The 14,105-nt window shown below is 43.7% G+C and overlaps 1 protein-coding gene and 1 long non-coding RNA gene across 5 annotated transcripts in view; both read right to left on the bottom strand.

Annotated features, from left to right (window-relative positions):
• The window catches only part of LYPD6B (LY6/PLAUR domain containing 6B), a 178,496-nt gene that overhangs the window by 32,147 nt on the left and 132,244 nt on the right, over positions 1-14,105 (bottom strand). The window lies entirely within an intron of this gene.
• LOC147578469 (uncharacterized) lies at positions 8,672-12,902 on the bottom strand. The gene is made up of 2 exons (XR_015254289.1): positions 12,313-12,902; positions 8,672-8,897 (listed from the first exon to the last, which is right to left on the bottom strand). It is a non-coding gene; the product is annotated as an uncharacterized LOC147578469 (long non-coding RNA).

The following is a 14,105-nucleotide window of genomic DNA, read 5'->3' as shown; positions in this document are numbered from 1 at the left end:
GCCAGCCTCATTATGACTGGTCCCAGAACAGAGTTCTACCTTCAGTTAATCTTCAAAAGAGTATCTCACCCAGATAACTTATTTACCCTGCTTCTAAGATCTTCCACACCCATTTTATTTATTTATTTTTATTTTTTTTTAATTTTTTTTTTTTAACGTTTATTTATTTTTGGGACAGAGAGAGACAGAGCATGAACGGGGGAGGGGCAGAAAGAGGGGGAGACACAGAATCGGAAACAGGCTCCAGGCTCTGAGCCATCAGCCCAGAGCCCAACGCGGGGCTCGAACTCACGGACCGCGAGATCGTGACCTGGCTCAAGTCGGACGCTTAACTGACTGCGCCACCCAGGCGCCCCCTCCACACCCATTTTAAATCCTTAGAATTTCAGTCTTGTTTTGGGAGGATGCCAGAATTTCAAGTATCCTCTGATAATTAAGTGACCTCTTCTGCCAGCACCCAAAAATGATTAGCTCTTGGAATTTTGACCTCCAATATTTTCCATTTAACAAATCCACACGAACTACCTAATATGTGATCAGCACTGTGATAATCACCGTAAAGTTGCACTGGAATTAAATTTTAAATTTAAGAAAAATCTTTGACCTAAAGAACTGGCCAGACTAGATATCACACATGAAATGACTGCAGTGGTGCTATAGGAGGAGACAGTAAGGAATAATAATACCCTACTATTATTTAAGAACAAAAATGAAAAATGAAGAGCCCCTAATTAGATAAAGTGCATTTACCTATAATTCTTTTTTTGATTGTTACAACTGCATGGTGAGGTAGGCAAAGGAGATATTAACCCCATTTTACAGATGAGGTAACTGAGACCCAAAGAGGTCAAGGGGGTTGGCCAAGGACATCTTGCGAATAAGTGGGAGAATTCCAGGATTGTAGTTCTAGTGTGGTCTCCCTGTTGTGTGGTTTTGCTGCCACACCATGCTGCCACCTTGCTGAGTATCACGGGAGGGAGAAGACGGAGCAGGGAAGGACCAGAAGGATGAGCTATAGGCAACAGAAAGGATGAAGGGTCTTTATGGGGAAAACAAGACAGACAGAGATGGGCAAAGAGCATGACCACAGGTTTGGAGGCAGAGACTGGGGGAAATAATGACTTACCAAAATAGAATGTATATTAAAACGAAGTGGGGAATAGGGTTTGAGAGGAAATTAAATAATCATGGATCTTTCAGAAAGTTGGTATCAGGAGGTGAGTTTGGTCTTTCAAACAATGCGGTTATTTTGAGGGGGGAGACTGACATGATCTATGCAGAGGTTGAGAAAGTTGATATACTTTTTGTATAGTACAGGGTTAGAGCGGGGGGTGGGGTACGGCAAAGAGTCTGGGTTTCTGGAATCCAGGCGGGGGTGGGGGAAGGGCTAGCATCGTGAAATGTTGACATGGGTATACTTCACAGAATTCATCACCCACGTTCATTTGCACATCACTGAACAACAGCAAAGCTAAAAATACTCTGGTTACAAGCAACAGGGTATATAAAAGAGAAGAATGATTGGTGCTTTCAAGTTTATGATGGATTAAGCCATTTTAGGTTGGTTGACTTAAAATTTGTAAAATACACTGTCTTCAGGTTTGACAAAGGTAAAATCACCCGCTTTTTTAGGCTTTGCATTAATTCGACTTTCTGCATTTTGTCAGCCTGTTATCAAATTGGAATGGAGGTGGCCCCACAGGACTGCTGGAGTTCTGACAGATTAAGGGGATTTGATTGGGGTAGGGGGAACTCTGGGTCCCTCACCTACACTTAAATGAGAATAGGTCAGATTTTGTAAAACTGCTTTTATTAGGCTAGATTACAACATTTCATATGCGTGAAAGGTTCCATAGATTAAAACATCTGAAAAGCCACGGATCTAGTCTAATCTCATCCCAAACAGAGGAAAAAGCAGAGATAGGCCCTTGAAGGGCTTTGTTCAAGGTCACAGGGCAAGGAAGACCACCTGAGGGGCGTTTTTGTATAGCAAAGAAACTTCAGTCAACAAAATGAAAAGGCAACCTCCCAACCTGCAGCATGGGAAAAAACACTTAGAAAGCAATGTCTGCTAAGGGATTAATACCCAAAATACAGAACTCGTACAACTCAATAGCGAAACACCAAATAATACAATTAAAAAATTGGATCATTAGGGAAATACAAGTCAAACTGTAATGACATATCACCTCACACCTGTCAGAATGGCTGTCATCAAAAAAGACAAGACACAAGTATTGGTGAGGATGTGGAGAAAGGAGAACCTTGTCCACTGTTGGTGGGAATATAAATTGGCCCAGCCACTATGGAAAACAGTATGAAGGTTCCTCAAAAAATTAAATGGAACTCCCATATGATGCAGCAATCCTACTTCTAGGAATATATTCAAAAGAAATGAAATCATTATCTCAAAGAGATATCTGTACTCCCATGTTTACTGCAGCATTCTTCACCACAGCCAAGATCTGGAAACACCCAAAGTGCCCATCAATGGATGAATGAATTAAAGAAAGTATGGTATTCATTTCCTTGGCATATACATATGGAATGTTATTCACCCATAAAAAAGGAACCCCTGATATTTGTGACAACATGAATGAAAGTGGAGGTGTATTATACTAAGCAAAATAAGCCAGAAACAGAGAGACAAATCCTGTATGCCATCACTTATAGGTAGAATTGAAAAAAGTCAAAATCATAGAGTAGAATGGTGGTTGCCAGGGGCTGGGGCATAGAGGAAATGGGGCACTAACTTCCAGTTCTAAGAGAAATAAGTTTTGGCACTGTGACGTGGAGCATGATGACCATAGTTGATAATGCTGTATTGCATATTTAAAATTTGCTAAGAGTAAATTTTAAGCGTTTTTGCCAAAAAAAAAAGGGGGGGGGGTGCAACCCTGTGAGGTCAAGATGGAGGTGTTAACGGACTGACTTGTGGTAATCGTTTCACAATGCATACATATATGTATCAGATCCTCACGTTGTACAGCTTCACACAATTTTGTCAATTTTATAGACAATTACATTTGCCGATTTTACCTCAGTAAAGTTGGGGGTGAGGGAGAAGAATTGGGGCCACTGAGAACTCAGAAAACAAAATCATTTCACAGCCTTTGGCACCCAGGCTTCCCTCCAGGCCCGTTCATGTGCCTGCAGCAGAGCCGGTCCCCAATGCCCCAAGTGGGCCAGCCCAGGCAGCCAAGGGCCGCCATGGGGAAAACATGGCCAGGCTGGGCCCAAGCAGCAGAAGCTGGTTTCAGTGGGAAGCCTCCCACCAACAAATGAAACATAAGGTGCTTCTAGTCAGAAAAGGGTCTGCTTAACACTCTTCTCCAACTCATTCATTTTTCAATATTTGCTTACTTCTCCTTTTCCCTCACTTTAGTCCCCTTTTGAAGACCATCTAAGGTCGACCCCCCCCCACCCCCATACTACAACAAAAAACCAACCAACCCACCAGCACCACCCAAAAAAAAAAAAGCCACCTTGAGAAAGAGAAGATAAAGAAGTGCTGCAGGTTTGGAATTTTCACTGTTTCCAAAGAATTATGACCCAGAAGCAGAGAATCATTAAACCCGCTGGTTTCACTTGTACAACAGCACATAACATAACGCCGTACCGGAGACCGCGCTGCCCGCTGAATCAGGAAGTTTAGAGGGAGAAGGCCCGGCAGAGCCCCTAGTAAATCTGTCTTTTTGTATTCTAATCATAAAAAAGTATTCCCCTCACTTTCTCACACAGGGCCTAACGTCACCTTAACAGTGTTTATCAAGACAGACAAAGTGTCTTCACCAAAGCTAGAACATTTGTCTTCTTTGACAGCAAATGCTGATTAAATCTTCCCAGAGAAAAGTTAGGCAGACCAGAATCCACCTTCTTGCCAGGTACAAAGGGACGGACTACAATTCTGGTGTGTCCTCTCCTGTTCTCCTTGTCAGGAAAAATAAATAAAGGTGATAGAATTTGGTAGAAAAGGTCTCCTGAAGATACAGCTGTCTCCGTTTTAACTTAGGTTCAACTATTTCTTGCCAGCTTTGTGAATTATCTCAGCTAACTAAAAGAACCCCTAAAGGAACCATGCTACGGACTGTAAACTGAGGAAAACCCAAGCGCACACAGATGGCACACAAACCGGCCATTGCCAGATGAGCCTTTTCCCTCGCGGGGCCATTTCAGGGTGGATCCCAAGGGGACTATGACTTCGCTTCCAATGACATTAGTGGTGAAAGAGGCTGTGAGTTATGAATTAACAGCTCTCTGTGAACTAACTCTTCCATATTCAGAACGCCCACTTAAAAAAAAAAAAAAACAACAACAAAATCCAACTCACCTTTCCAGGACTCACTGACGTGGCAAACAGAAACACACCCGGTTGGAAATCCAGGAAAGAGAATCATGTCTGTGGCCTATGTGCTGATCTGAGCAATAAAGCCTGTTTTTTTTTTTTAATCACCCTTGTCAGAAATAGAAAATCTCCTTAAAATATGGGACATAGCTCTCTGTGCTTCATGAGCAATTCTACACAAAAGCTGTAGACCTCACAACACAATGTGGTCATCAGCACCATCAGCTCACCGACAGTCATTCAGATGGTGGACTTGGTGAAATCTCTCCTGGGGCCTTTGTAACTCATCTGCATAATTGCAGAGCTTTCTAATCCCTGTCGCAGAGCTGTAATTGTGTCAGGATAAAGTAAGGCTCTCTGATCCCCGGCCTGGTAACTGGAGGCACAAACCTCCCATTCAATTATTCCTGAACGATGGCACTTAAGCATAACTGTGGGAAAGGGAAGCAGACCCCCCCCCCCCACCCCAGCACGTACTTCTCTCTTTTGCCTGCCACTAGTGGAGGAGTCTGACTTCAGTGGGCACAGCCAGAACGCTCTTTCCTGACCTCCAACCTCGGGTATTTACCAACTGGCTAATGAAGAAACAGTAAGTAACCTCCTGCCCACTGGAGAGCCAGACAAGAATGAAAAAGGATATATGTACACTTTTATTCTAGAGCTGGAGAAGAAAAGTAATTTCCATCCCACTGAGCTCTAAAGCGCTGCCTTTCATCCCACTGGGGAAGGTGTGAAGCCTGCTTTGTCCAGACTGGCCTGGCCTTTGATGGATTTATTGACCAGACCTACTGGCTGGAGGAAGTGTAGGGACACACCTTTTGTTGAGAAAGAAGAACGTACACCACCAACAGGCTTCCAGGACCTCATAAAACAGTCGTTCGGCTTAGAAGATCAGGTCTCCCATGTATCAGCATCGGGAGGAAAGCATTAAAGGCATTTCTCAAGTTTAAAGGAAAACAAAATTTCAAAAGCAAGGTGAGTTAGCTGCCAGTGTTTGTCAAATTGCTGGGGATGCAGAGTCTAAGTCTGACAGACTGCTCTGTGAACAGGGTATAGCTTCTGCATAACTTCATCAATTATGTTATTTGTCATGGGCTAAAGGACATGACACATAGGGAGCACGGTGTAGTCTCATCTGGAAAGGGCAGGAGAAGGCGAGATGATCAGAAACTGTGAATTAATTTTGCGCTGATCCCGAGATCCCAGCGGTGACAAGATGCCTTCTACTATTCTACAATTTCAATAAAGCTCTGACATTACTACATGGCAACAAAGGGAAGAACAAGGAACGGCTGCCTATATGCTGCATTCTGCATAAAAGGCTATGCTGGAAGCCTAATTGCTTCTCAGCCGGAGTATTTAAGTCTCTAGCCCCCAGTGGAACACAAGTCATTCTCAAGGTGTGGTATGTTCTGCATTTAACTGGAGTCAGGGAACCCTCGTTCTGATCCTGAGCTTAGGTTCTCATCACCACTGGTAGGAACCGATTAACCTCAACAAGCTGCTTAAGTCCTCAGAGTCTCCACTTCTTCATCTGTAAATCATGACAGTGCACTTTAAATTTCAGGACAGTAGTGAAAAGGAAATAAGGGACAGTGAAAATTAAGTGAATTAACTATAGTTAAGTACTCAATAAATGTTAGTTCCCTTCCAATTTTTGTTTTTCCACTTTTGATTGCGGCAGCAGAGAAATTCTTGGAGGAAGGAGACAGAGCCAGGTAGTGTAAGAAGTTGACACTCTTTGAGCTTTCTTGCTGCTGGGGCAGCAGATTTAGCTGAACCACTATCGGTCCTGTAAACAGGCTCTGTGTACCACCTACTGAAGTCTCTCATGACAGGGAAAGTGCAATAAAATGCCCAACAGGCAAGAGATTGGTTCAGAGCATTAGCCATCTATCCCAACCCCTTGGGGACCCCACGGCAAAGCTTCTTGCTACTGACTCCCAAAATGTCCACCCTCTAAGCCAAAAAGCAAGGCATGAGCGATTTCACTGCCATTGGTCATTTACATCCATTTCCTATATAAAAAGCAATGCTACTGACTCCCCAAAAAATGAAGTGAAGAAGAGTAAGAGACAGGAGGAAATGGCCAGATGAAAGAACAATGAAGGTGCCCGATTACAACAAACATCACTTTCCTGCCAGGACACCAACAACAGGATCCCAGCCAGCCTTGTAAGTTGCGATCTCAGCCAGCTGGCTACATAACTGATGGAAAGAGAGGCCCAACAGTAGAAAAACAAAAGCTCTTTCCCACCAAATGGGGAGTGGTCAGAAAGGCATGGGAGGAAAACCACATTGTGGTGTCCCAGATTTATTCTGTCTACACAGCACGGAATGCATGTACATAGCTCACATGCTTGGGGGCCGTTTCTCTAACTACCGATGCTGCCGATTCCACCTGCAATCTAAAAACCAGGCTGTACATCTGCTGCCTCATCTCTCCACATGTAATAACTGAAACACTATTTTTCACGCTCCAGAAAAATGCAAACACAGCTCCACCGATCCACTTCAAATCTCCCCAAACAATTCAACTGAGGACGAAAATCAAGGAAACATTTCAAAGCAAAGAGCGTTGGGTGTCTCAAGGCATGGGGATAGGCGGTGTGTGTATAGGGGAAGGTCTCTTTTTAATAGAGTTACTGTTGGTTTCAAAGACAGGTGCTACCCTGATTTTAAAGTTTGTCAGATATGCATCCTATATGACTGGTGATACCCTTTAGGGTTATAATATTACCGCCTTCTGTAGAATCCACGGGTTGGCTGTCATGCTAGGATGTAGGTGACTATCAGACAAGTCCCGTCAATCATCTCTACTTACCTGATTAGACTAAATGTCCCTCCAAAGTCAAAAATCAGACATAGTTTGGAAGTCTGTGAGTCAACTAATTAAGGTAAGGGCAAAAAATCAATAGTTAACATGACCAAGTACAAGTCACACGTCTGGCAGGCAGGAAGTTACAGTGGCAGACAGAGGGGCCTAGGCACATGAGGGTCCGGAATCTAGGCACCAGCCACTTAACAATAGAGTCTTTATTCTTTTCTTTGAATGCTTTCCCATTCTTCCTAAAACTAATCATCAACTCCTTGAAGGATCTTTGAAGGTAAGGACCCTGCATTCCCTTTCAATTCTCTGGTCTTCACTGGAGCTGATGGGGGAGGGACCTGAGGGGCAGGAGACAGAGATCTCAGACCACTCAGTTGCACACTAAACTCACTAAACTCAGTTGCACACCCTCACGTGCTGCATCAATTCAGACTTGAAACCCCGCTTCCTGGAGAACAGCTTTGCCCCTTATGAACCCACATGTGGTGGAGTAGCTTTTGTGACTCACAATGACTGGTCTGAATATCCTGCTGCTGACACCTTAATGCAAGGAGCCATATGGAAAATGAGGCAGAAATGAGAAAAAGGGGAAAGAGTAGAAAAACTGAGCCTGCCAGCTATAAAGCAGGGAGCTGGGGTGCAGACCTGCAATTCAGAATGGAGAGGGGTAATCACAGTGCTGTGGGCTCTCACACAGATCATTGGTTTTTACTGTAGATATGGGAAAGAAACCACAGAGCAAATATCAGCTGTAGAGAATTTTCTTCTTAAACCAGTACAACCCACTACATTTCACCACCAATGGCGCCACAGTTTTTATACCTTAAATAGTGGAGAACAGCTTTGAAAGAAATATTTTTTTCTTAATTGAAAACCTTTCCCTGCAATTCACATGACCTTTCTCGAGTCCCCCTTTTCCCATCCCCCGTCTCTTCCACCCCCTCCACACACAACAGGCTTGAGGATATAGACCCTACTTCCCCTCCCCCCCCAAAAAAAAAATCACATAGGTCCGGGAGTGGGGTGAGCCTTCACATAAGAAATGAGAAAAACAGGATTCTTTTCCTTGAGTTATAAAAACTGAAAGGTACGAGGAATTTTATAGACCCAGAAAGTGATGAAATGAAGAGAAAGACATCAAGTCTACCCAAAAGGTGATAAAATATTTTATTTGTTTTTTGGTTGTGAAAAAGAAAATAAATCATTAAGATGACTGCCAGAATGCCTCAAGGAGAAGGGCATCGAATAGGACTTGGCTATAAATGTTGGAGAGTGTAATAAAAGAGTTGGGTTTGTTTCCTTAGCATTTGTCTGGGTTGAGCCTTCCTGTTTCAACACAGGAATCAGGGGCAATGATAAAAATCCATCTACCGTGGGGTATGCATTATTGCCTTTCCATGCTGGCCCCGTCCAAAGATCCCAGAGCAGCTGCTCCTGCCTTTACCCTGGCTCCCACCGAACACTTACACTACAGGACATGTTGTCAAATGCCAGGATGTCAGGATCACAATTTCCTTTATTGTCATGATTACTTTATACCTGCTTATAAAACAGAGTTGGGACAGGGCTGGGTGGGTGATGGGGGGCAGGGGGTGTTATTTTTCTTGGTCTTTCTTGGTCCTAGGAATTCAAGATGAAGAAGGCAAGGTTCTTGCCCCAAGCAGCTCAGTCTAAAGTACTTTGGGTTAATTCTGATATTGTTTAGTGATGTATTACAAGTGCCTGAAAGACAGAGAAAGGTGACAGAATAGCTGTTATTAAAGCAACTGCTGATTTTATTTAAACCTGGAAAGGATTAGTTATGAATATGTAAAAGAGGTAGGATTTTAAACTAACCCACAAACTTGCATTCAGCATTTTGCTTTATGTTCTTCTTTTCTAGATATCAAGCTGTCCTATAAACATGGGATGGCTCAACTGAGCCTTAAACGTTAAGACTCAAAGCTAAGTTTCTATCTGTAATGAATATAAATATTATGAACTCAGAAATCGGGGCACCTGGGTGGCTCTGTCAGTTGAGTGTCCAACTTCAGCTCAGGTCATGATCGCACAGTTCATGAGTTCGAGCCCTTCATCAGGCTTGCTGCTGTTAGTGCAGATCCTCTGTCTCCCCCTCCCTCACACTCTCTCAAAAGTAAATAAAGCATTAAAAAAGAAAGAAAGAACTCTGAAATAAACTGAACTTTGGAAAGACCTGGAACACATATGCCAGTCAATACTGATCTCCACAGTTATCCATATAACTAAATTTGATCTGGGACAGTCTCATGTTTGTCCTCCAAATCATATACAACTGGACCCATGAACAGTACCACAAACGGCACCATGAAAGGGGACGGGTAGTATCTGTATAAAATGGAAATGACTCCAGCTGCCTTGCAGATGTACCCATCTATGATGGCACAGGTCTTCTTAAGTGTTAAGGTGCTCTCCCCACCATCACAAGGACAAGGCCTTAAAGTAGCTTTATGGAGATGACCACTGAACACTCCATGATCAACCTACAGGACCACTAAGCAGGCAGAGATGCTCCAAATCCCCATTCATTTTAATAGCTATATCTTTGCCCTTTAGATCCACAGCAGGCAGGCTAGAGGTCTGGTAAGTCATATAATCATTTTATACTGACCATTATAATGGCCAATTTTGAGTATACCAGATGATACAAGGTGCCAAACAGACACACGGCTGAAACCTGCACCTATGAAGTATCGTTCCAGAATGAGACATGACTCCATGTCCGAGGTACGTTTATATAACTAATATTACCAGACAGGTACCTTGGCCCTCAAGTCCACTGCCTGAAGACTCTTACTCATTTGGAACCAATATGAGCCAGCCTAGATGACTCAGGGGAATGGTAATGATGGGATGAGTAATCGTTCTCTTGAAGTCACCAGTTAGGATAAAAGCAGTTGTTCATTACCTGACAAGACAGGTTCCTCAGGCTGGCCAAAAACAGAACAAATAAATCAATGTCACTTTCCTCCCTAACATATCAGAACTCTGTATTTAAAGTCTGCATTTCAGCTCATGGTTCAAGGAAAGCTATCCACAGAACTATGAAGGAGATAGGGGAGAGGTGGCAGAGAGGACATCTGGAATCTTAGTGGAGCAAAATCCTATAGGAACAGCATCTGGCTCTCTGCTCTTGGTCACTGCTTGGTTATTTTAGGAATCCTTTATATAAAACTAATACAAGGCCTTCTTCTAACAGAGTAAACACAAACCGATGTACGAAAGCCTCTAACATGGCAGTTCATTTTAAAGACTTGAAAATCTTTCTGAGTATAACCCATCTCAGGAGTAAATCCATGAGTGCATTAGGGATTCTCATTTCCTAATTAATCCGCATCTCCCCACTATTTTCCATGTTGCATTACTCTAATTTACCCTTTTGAGAGAGACGTTAAAATACTGTTTACTTGCAACTAGCAGACAAATGAGTCCTGGGGAGCTAATGCACAGCATAGTGAATATAAACAATGGTGTGTTATATTCAAACTTACTGAAATACTAAATCTTAATTATTCCAACCACTAAAAAGAAATGGTAATTATGTGACACGATAGAGATGCTAACTATCACTACAATGGTGACCATATTACAATATATAAATGTATCAAATCAACATTTTATACCTTTAAATTACACAATGTTATATGTCAAATATATTTCAATTGAAAAATTTTAAATACTGTTAAGTTACAAATGAAATGCTACTGAAGGCAGGCAAAAAATAAACTGATTTAATAGATGGCAGGTAACTCAGAGTTCCTTTGGATAAGAGCGGTATAGGGCTTTTTTTTGTGAGTTTTATTTATTTTTGAGAGAAAGAGAGAGAGAGAGCACGCGCGTGAGTGAGCATGAGTCAGGGAGGGCCAGAGAGAGAGGGAGACACAAAATCTGAAAAGCCTGAATCTCAGGCTCTAGGCTCTGAGCTGTCAACATGGAGCCTGACGTGGGGCTTGAACTCACAAAGCACAAGATCATGATCTGAGCCAAAGGTGGATACTCAACTGACTGAGTCACCCAGGTGCCCTGAGCACTGAATAGGTTTACATACGATGTGCGATTTTGGTAAAAATCTGATTGAATATATTGCTGAGACTAAAGTAAACTTAAGTAAAAAGGTTTGACCACACATCCAAAGTATACCTGAAACTTAATAGCACAAGAGAAGCTAGGCTCCTGGGATTGAGTACATGTTGTGGGTAATATTCCTGTGCAAAGACATTTATTCATCACCCAGCTGGTGGTGCCACACTGGGTGGTTAATGCAGATCTGCCACATAGGAGTAACCACCTCACTTTGCCTTTTCCTAGCAGGTACCCATTTGGAGAAAGGGTGGAAAACATGGCTAAGAAGTAGACAGGACTTGATGTTCACAGTAAAAATATGGAAAGCGATCATGGTGAAAACAGGAGAATCATGCATGGGCTTGCCACGTTTAGACACAGAGGAAGTTTTCATCTCTCTTCTGGAAAGATTTCCTGAAGATGCAGTTGCAAGAGCTGCTTAAGGTTAAATTTGAAATGCTCTGCTTTAGCTGGACTACTAATAACAACCTTCCAAGGAGGAGCCACTGAGGATGACAAGAAAGTTACTGAAGTGCCTGGTGCTATGGGTTAGAAGCTGAGGGAGGCATGTGCGGATAGGTAAACGTGCATTCTAACCACTGAAAATGCCTTCTCCAACTCAGACTCCCTTGCCAAGAGCCAGCCTAGAGCAAAGCTCTGTCTCGTCTCTCTCTCTTTTTTAACTCCCTTTCTGTGTTTATTGTTAAGCAATCCTCTTCACCGCTGAGGGGAAAAAAAGGGGAAAGGCTTATACAAACTTGCAGGTATTGTCTTCCTACAACATTGGTCATAAAACCAATGAGAAAGGCGAACAATGAAACCCAGCAATCCTAGGGTGGAGTCAAAACTGTAGTGGATTCAGGCTAATACCATGTCTGAAATGTCCTCTGTGAGGACAAGGTGACTCAACCTCCCCTTCGGGAAACAGGAGGACTTTTGTGTGCACTCAAGGACCCTGTGGCAAACCAGTTTTCTAAGCGCACTACATCATCCTGTCCACCGCTGACGCAGAAGGCCCACCTGCCTTTCACCCACCCCCTCCATCCTCCATACTCACATCCCACTCCTGTGCATCAACAGTGCCCCAAAACAGGCAATGTTAGCCACAGCCAAAGGAAAGCTAACGTTCATCAACCAACCACGCCTACAGGAAAACAAAGGTGCAGGCTTTGGTAGGCCCTGTTGGCCACACAGGTGGGAGCTAACGAGGTACTGGCCTGCTGGACAGATCCATCCCAGGAAGCAATTAAGTTTACAGCCAGGAAAGAACAGCCCCAAAGGCCTTGGAAACAAAAGAAGCTTCCTGCCTGTGTTCCGTTCCCTAATTCTATCATAAAGACAGGCTGAACCATTCAGTTGTAACCACGGACAGTAAGGCACTGTCTGCAGCATGTCTGCTGTAGAGACCTGCCTGTCAGGTTTTCATTCCTATGGGACAGATTAAACTGTCCCAGCTGGTTCAAATCAGAAAAAAAGGAAGTACCCCAAAAGGAAAAAGTATTTGACGCAGGACACGATTATGAACTCTGTTCAAGATTGGCTGAAGGAGAGGCACCTGGGTAGTTCAGTCAGTTAAGCGTCTGACCTCGGCTCAGGTCATGATCTCATGGCTCGTGAGTTCGAGCCCCACGTTAGGCTCTATACAGACAGCTCAGAGTCTGGAGCTTGCTTCAGATTCTGTCTCCACCTCTCTCTGCCCCTCCCCTGCTTCATTCACTCTCTCTAATATAAATAAACATTTTTTTTAAATTTTTTTTTTCAACGTTTATTTATTTTTGGGACAGAGAGAGACAGAGCATGAACGGGGGAGGGGCAGAGAGAGAGGGAAACACAGAATCAGAAACAGGCTCCAGGCTCCGAGCCATCAGCCCAGAGCCTGACGCGGGGCTCGAACTCACGGACCGCGAGATCGTGACCTGGCTGAAGTCGGACGCTCAACCGACTGCGCCACCCAGGCGCCCCTAATATAAATAAACATTTTAAAAATTAGAAAAAAAAAAGATTAGCTGAAGGAAAAGACTATAAATATAATGGTTTCCACCAGTAGGGAGACAGCATCGCTAGGATATCTTGACAGTCAAGAGATTTGGCTTTCAGGGAAGTTCCTGGTGTGGGAAGGTGAGAGGTGGTGGGAGGGGAGGGCAACCAGCAAGGTCCTCTCCATCGTCCCTACCCCACGTTCCACCCTCCCTGGTGGGCTGTGCACGTCTAGACTGCCGACTGTTCTGCTCCAATTCTAGATGGAGTCTGTATTAGGGTGACCATGCAGGTTCTCACATATGCAGAAGTTGTGGCAAACACCTCCTAGCAAGGGGAGCAGTCAATGATGCTAACCTGAGTCAAAGTAGGAAGACAAGGACATCAGAAGGAGGTGGCTAGTTGTGGAACCAAGCAAGAGGCAACAATGAGATCTGATGGGGAGAAGATGCTAGGTGGTGGGAATAACTGCCCTCAAGTCTTAGCCTGGGAGTGTCTCCCCCATTCTAGTGCCAACTGCAAAGTCCTGGCCCCTAAATGTGTTCTGAACCTGTCAAACTAAGGAAGGGGCTATGGGCCACGTTGCCCATGGTGACAAGGGTAATCTTAAAAATGTCAGTAAAATTTGTCATTTTCCTTGCATAAACCACCTGACGCCACCTAGAGACTGGACTGGATGTAGTTCCACAAATGCTGTATAGAAGCGGCTGCCAACCCACCCTTTCCCTGGGGTCATCCTTAAACAAGAAGCTGAATACATTCTTTTCTTTTGAGCTTAGGCCGATTACCTGAAGCCAAGAACAAGAGACTATCTGGAAGGCTAGCGAGGACATTATTAAATATTCTTGTCCTTCAAACATCTCCCCAGAAGAT

The sequence above is a fragment of the Puma concolor genome, chromosome C1, assembly GCF_028749965.1.
Source record: "Puma concolor isolate L17-30 chromosome C1, mPumCon1.1.hap2, whole genome shotgun sequence".
NCBI lineage: Eukaryota > Metazoa > Chordata > Mammalia > Carnivora > Felidae > Puma > Puma concolor.
Note: the sequence above shows the minus strand (reverse complement) of the source record. Positions and strands in the feature narration are given on the sequence as shown.